Raw genomic sequence first — 6,502 nt, 5'->3', positions numbered from 1 at the left:
ATTATCGGTATTGGTTTCAACCTCCCGATTTTCCCGGGAGACTCCCGGAACTTCAGTGCCCCTCCCGAAAATCTCTCGGGGCAACCAATCTCCCAATTTCCATCCGGACAACATTATTAGGGGCGTGCCTTAAAGGCACTACCTTTAGCATCCTCTACAACCTGTCGTCACGTCCGCTTTTCCTCCATACAAACAGCGTGCCGGCCCAGTCACATAATATCTACGGCTTTTACACACACATAAGTGAATGCATGCATACTTGGTCAAGAGCCATACAGGTCAAACTGAGGGTGGCCGTAAAAACAACTTTAACACTGTTACAAATATGCGCCACACTGTGAACCCACACCGAACAAGAATGACAAACACATTTCGGGAGAACATCCGCACCGTAACACAACAGAACAAATACCCAGAACCCCTTGCAGCACTAAGTCTTCCGGGACACTACAATATACACCCCCCGCTACCACCAAACCCCGCCCACCTCAACTCCCGTCTCCCGAATTCGGAGGTCTCAAGGTTGGCAAGTATGCTCTAGTATACTCTGGACTGAAGCTGTGTGCCTTCATTGGTTTTGTAGCTGTTGTTTTGAGGCATGTTTAAAAAAAATAAAAAATAATGCACTTTATGAAAGTCAAAGTATAGTATTTCCCATAGTTGTAATGGGTGTTAGGATTATCTTAGGGAGAGCATGTCCCAAATTCCAAGCTGCTGTTTTGAGGCATGTTAAAAAAAAAAAAAGCACTTTGTGACTTCAATAATAAATGGGTAAATGATAAATGGGTTGTACTTGTATAGCGCTTTTCTACCTTCAAGGTACTCAAAGCGCTTTGACACTACTTCCACATTTACCCATTCACACACACATTCACACACTGATGGAGGGAGCTGCCATGCAAGGCGCTAACCAGCACCCATCAGGAGCAAGGGTGTGTTGTCGGAGGGTGTAACAACACGAACAGGGACGGATTCAAGTTGCACCAGTGGCCCAAAGATGCGAAAGTGGCAAAAAATTGGACGTTTGTTCCGCACACTTTACCGACGAAAGCTATGCTACGACAGAGATGGCAAGAATGTGTGGATATCCTGCGACACTCAAAGCAGATGCATTTCCAACGATAAAGTCAAAGAAATCTGCCGCCAGACCCCCATTGAATCTGCCGGAGTGTGTGAGCTATTCAGGGACAAAGGACCTCGGTAGCACGGCAAGCAATGGCGGCACTTTGTTCCCGCAGACGAGCGAGCTAAACCCCCTGGATGTCTTGGCTCACACCGTCCCGAAGATGATCAAGAGAAGAATATCGACCCTAGCTTCCCTGGCCTGCTGACATGAGGGTATGTCTACAGAATATATTAATTGATGAAAATTGGGCTGTCTGCACTCTCAAAGTGCATGTTGTTGCCAAATGTATTTCATATGCTGTAAACCTAGTTTCCTTTAATGCCAAACAAACACATACCAATCGTTGGTTAGAAGGCGATCGCCGAATTCGTCCTTGCTTTCTCCCGTGTCGCTGGCTGTCGTGTCGTTTTCGTCGGTTTCGCTTGCATACGGTTCAAACCGATATGGCTCAATAGCTTCAGTTTCTTCTTCAATTTCGTTTTCGCTACCTGCCTCCACACTACAACCATCCGTTTCAATACATTCGTAATCTGTTGAATCGCTTAAGCCGCTGAAATCCGAGTCTGAATCCGAGCTAATGTCGCTATAGCTTGCTGTTCTTTCCGCCATGTTTGTTTGTGTTGGCTTCACTATGTGACGTCACAGGAAAATGGACGGCTGGTTAAAATCAGGCACTTTGAAGCTTTTTTAGGGATATTGCGTGATGGGTAAAAAAAAATTTAAAACTTCGAAAAATATTATAAGCCACTGGGAACTGATTTTTAATGGTTTTAACAATTCTGAAATTGTGATAATGTTCCCCTTTAAAATGGCTGCCAATCATCCAACCATCGAAACAGTTTCAACACTCAGAAGTATTTGTTTGATGATAGTACTGTATATTTGTGTGAAGCTAATATTTACATATTGTGTATTACATTTCAGTATGTTAATTGAATCACATAGCTTATACATTTGTCATTGTGTGTATTTCAGTTTAAAAAAAATACAAAATAACAGTCCAGTGCAAGACAAAAGTAAAGATAGGAAAAGACAAAGCAAGATCAACAACAATAAAGAGCATAAATGGATTAATCTGCTTTGGATTGTTTGTTAGCTGTCTGCCAAACTGTATAATTTCAACACGTATAGTGAGGCCAGAACAGGCAATATGCAATTATTGCCAGGCTTCGCTCTCATGTAAGGGGGGAAGAATTGTTGATTGATGACTGTGTTGTTCTTAGTGTCATAGTGTGTGTAGTTAGTGTGTTCCAATAGCAGCAGAAGTGCACTTTTTGGAGAGCTGTATTATTTTCAGTTTTGTGCCCAAGGGACTGATTTTATTTAACACTATATTATTATTTATACACCTATAGTGATCACAGAGACAGGTTGTTTTTGTGTTACTGTATATATTTGTTTTTCTGAAAAATCCCACTTAATATACTTTGGGTAACAACAGTCAATATATATATATATATATTTTTTTTAGGGGGGTAACAGTCAATATATATATATATATTTTGTTGCTTATAAAATAAAAGTGAGCTTTTGTTCAACCAAATATTGTGTTTTTTTTCCATATACAACATCCTATCTGGATTCGATAAGAGAATCGATAAGGAATCGGTTCGATAAGAGGATTCGATAATGGGCTCGAACTCGATAATTTCTTATCAAACATCATCCCTAGTGACAGGTAAAAAAAAAAGGTAAACTCTGCCAGAAAAAAAACACACTTATGACCCAGTCTCTTCAGAAAAAGTGTTCTAAAATCCACAAACATTAAGATTATTAGGAATAGTTTACCCTTTAAAACAGGGGTGTCAAACTCATTTGAGCTCAGGGGCCGCATGGAGGAAAATGTATTCCCAATTGGGTAAAATCATGGCATGATCACTTAAAAATGAAGACAACTCCAGGTTGTTTTACTTTGGCCAAAAATAGAACAAGCACATTCTGAAAACGTTCAAATCACAAATAATCCTCTGGACAAAACACTTCAGGTTTGTTGAAAATTCTGAGGAAATTGGTGCAGTTTCAAAACCACAATGATCTTAGACTTCATCTAAGTGTATCTACAAAGGCAGGATTAAACTTTAAGTCACAGTCTTTCTGGGATTGAACAAAAAACACAACATGTAAACTCTCCGAGGTATCAGGTTTCATGTCCACGTATCAATCCAGAGCTAACTCAACAAACCGTAAGAAACGGAGGTAAAAAACGATTCAAAAGGGTTAAGTTCACTTTTCTCATGTTTGACAAGAGACATTTTGGAGCAAGGAGGATGCCAAGTGACCATGTGTTCCAAACAGAAGACATAAAACGAGGAGGGGGAGCCACAGTCCCCCTTTACTGTGTACCTCTTGTTTGGCCCCGGTATAAACTGTTTGCTTGCCTAACAGAATTGCTATTGTGACATCCAGTGGACACATTTAGAACAGCAGTTTCTTTCGTTAGAAAAAAAACATCTAATTTTAATACTTGGCAAACTAATCTCGTGGGCCGGTTAAACCTTTTCGCGGTCCTGATCCGGCCCACACTGCAAAAACTGAAATCTAAGTAAGATTAAATATCTCAAATAAGGGTGATATTTGCTTATTTTCTGTCTGATAAAATAATTCTTCTCACTAAGCAGATTTTATGTTAGTGTTTTACTTGTTTTAAGGGTTTTGGCCCTAAATGATCTCAGTAAGATATTACAGCTTGTTGCTGAGATTTGATGACCTATAAGGAGTAAAACATGCTTGAAACTAGAATATCAACTGTTGCAAAGCTGTGTCATCAACACTCACAAGTATAAAACTACTTTTTTAAAGTAATCATTTCTTATTTCAAGCATGAAAAAAAATCATGACTTTGACACAATTGTGTCTCATAATTAAAACAGATGACAGCCAAATGGACTTTGCTGTTTTATTTTCAATGAAACAATAGAAAATACGTACTCATATAGTAGTACAGTTGGTACAGTACAGTAAACTGACAGTTAATATTTAAACATTTAACATGTGACATTTCTAACTATTTTGAAGAGAAATAGTTCATGCACATTCAGATGAATTCTTCAAAATTACAATTTTGGCCGGGGGCCGGGCTGTATATATGCACGCTAATTGACTGAAAGAGCACGCACTTGGCGCGATGATGTTACGTTATCGATGGAAAAATGCATTTTTAGACCATATGATTTGCCTGAGCGGCTAGGAGAACCCGAGAGTAACAAGCGGTTGCCTTGTTGAATTTCCATTAAGAACAATAAACTAGTTTTTAGTATAAATTTGCTGGTTTCAAGAAATGTAATGCCGAGCGCATATCATTATGTCAAGATAATGGCACTAGCATTTACTTCATTTAAGAATATTTTGAGCAAAAAGGCCTCATATATTTTTTTTCTATCAAGAAAAGTGCACTTGTTATTAGTGAGAATATACTTATTTTAAGGTATTTTGGGGTTCATTGAGGTTAGCTAATGTTACTTGTTTTGGAAAGTCTTGACAAGCCACATTTTCTTGTTTTATAGGCAGATAATTTTGCTTAGTTCAAGTAAAATACCCCTCATTTTTGTATTTTTTTCTCTTGTTTTTGAACAATGACTTTTTGCAGTGCACGGGCCATAGATTTGACGCCCCTGCTTTAAAATAATAAATGTTTACATTTTCTTAACTCTAACAAGAACTGCAAAGTTTGTACCGGTATTCATTTTTAGGGCTGTCAAATGTGTTTAATCAGATTAATCACATTTTAGAATTTGGATTAATCATGATTAATCCTAGTTGACTTGCTTGCATAATCGAAATGATCTGAAGAAAAGACCCCAATATTTGTACACAAATGAACTTTTACTGTCAGAATGTTGTCCAGGAATGTTTTTAAACGTTTTATTGTATGCATGTCATTTATTTCCACACAACTTGGTAACAGTTTTATCTAAACCAGGGGTGCTCACACTTTTTCTGCAGGCGAGCTACTTTTCAATTGATCAAGTCGTGGGGATCTACCTCATTCATATATATAATCTATATTTACTTATTTATGAAATATGTTTTTGTTAACAAGTTAAAGGTGTTTAATGATAATGCAAGCATGTTTAACACATATAGTTAATATTGTTAATACATTAAAGGTGTTTAATGATAATACAAGTATGTTTAATACATATAGTTAATACTGTTAACAAGTTAAAGGTGTTTAAAGATAATGCAAGCATGTTTAACACATATAGTTAATATTGTTAACAAGTTAAAGGTGGTTAAAAATAATACAAGCATGTTTAACACAAATAGTTAATATTGTTAACAACTTAAAGGTGGTTAAAGATAAAACAAGCATGTTTAACACATATAGTTAATATTGTTAACAAGTTAAAGGTGGTTAAAGATAATACAAGCATGTTTAACACATATAGATTCCTTTCTTTCATGAAGACAAGAATATAAGTTGGTGTATTACCTGATTGTGATGACTTGCATTGATTGGAATCAGACAGTGGTGATAACGTCCGCATTTTCGAATGGAGGAGAAAAAAAGTCCTCCTTTCTGTCCAATACCACATGAAAGTGGTTGGTTTTTGGCATCTTATTTGTCCAGCTTCCGTACTCCTTTGTATACACTTTACAAGAAATACATTGTCGGCAAACTCCGTAGCTTGCTAGCTTGTGCACGCCAGCTTTCTGAGACTCTTATTTTGGTAGCGCAGGCAGGATGAAGCAGAGCTTTTATTGTGCAACTGTGCAGTCGGTCTTTGGAGTTTTGACGACAGGTACGGCGCCAGAGTCTGTTGAAATAAAGTGTTTCTCGCCTTCCAGTCGGTAATTTTAATGAGCTGGCAGCAGCCAGCGTCATCTCAGAAGACCCCCGGGTGCCGTGAATGTCAATCAAGTGACGAAAGTGACGTCATAGTGAAGATTTATGATCGCTCATTTTTAGGACTATTTTTTTAATGCCTGGCTGGTGATCGACTGACACACCCTCCGAGATCGACCGGTAGATCGCGATCGACGTAATGAGCACCCCTGATCTAAACTATCTTTCTGGCTGTATTTTAGAGAGAAATTTGCCAGCAAGCACAGCAGTCAGGTTGTCTCTCTGCACTAATTTTTGTACTGACGAATGCATTGACCGTATAGCGGTAAAGGTACAAGATCTTGGACGGTCAAAATAAATTGCATTATTAATCTAAGCTTGTACATGATTATTGTGATCATTTTTGGTAATACATCACATGAGTTAATTCGTTAAATTTGACAGCCCATTTTGTTTTACATCTCTGTCATAATAGCACCCCCTATTTTAACAAGAAAATGTAAATATATATTATGTTTGAGTCTATACATACATCAAAAAAAAAATGCTTTCTTAAAAAGAAAATGCTGTAAAAATGATTATTGATCGAG

The sequence above is a fragment of the Nerophis lumbriciformis genome, linkage group LG14 (assembly GCF_033978685.3).
Source record: "Nerophis lumbriciformis linkage group LG14, RoL_Nlum_v2.1, whole genome shotgun sequence".
NCBI classification, from domain to species: domain Eukaryota; kingdom Metazoa; phylum Chordata; class Actinopteri; order Syngnathiformes; family Syngnathidae; genus Nerophis; species Nerophis lumbriciformis.
Note: the sequence above shows the minus strand (reverse complement) of the source record.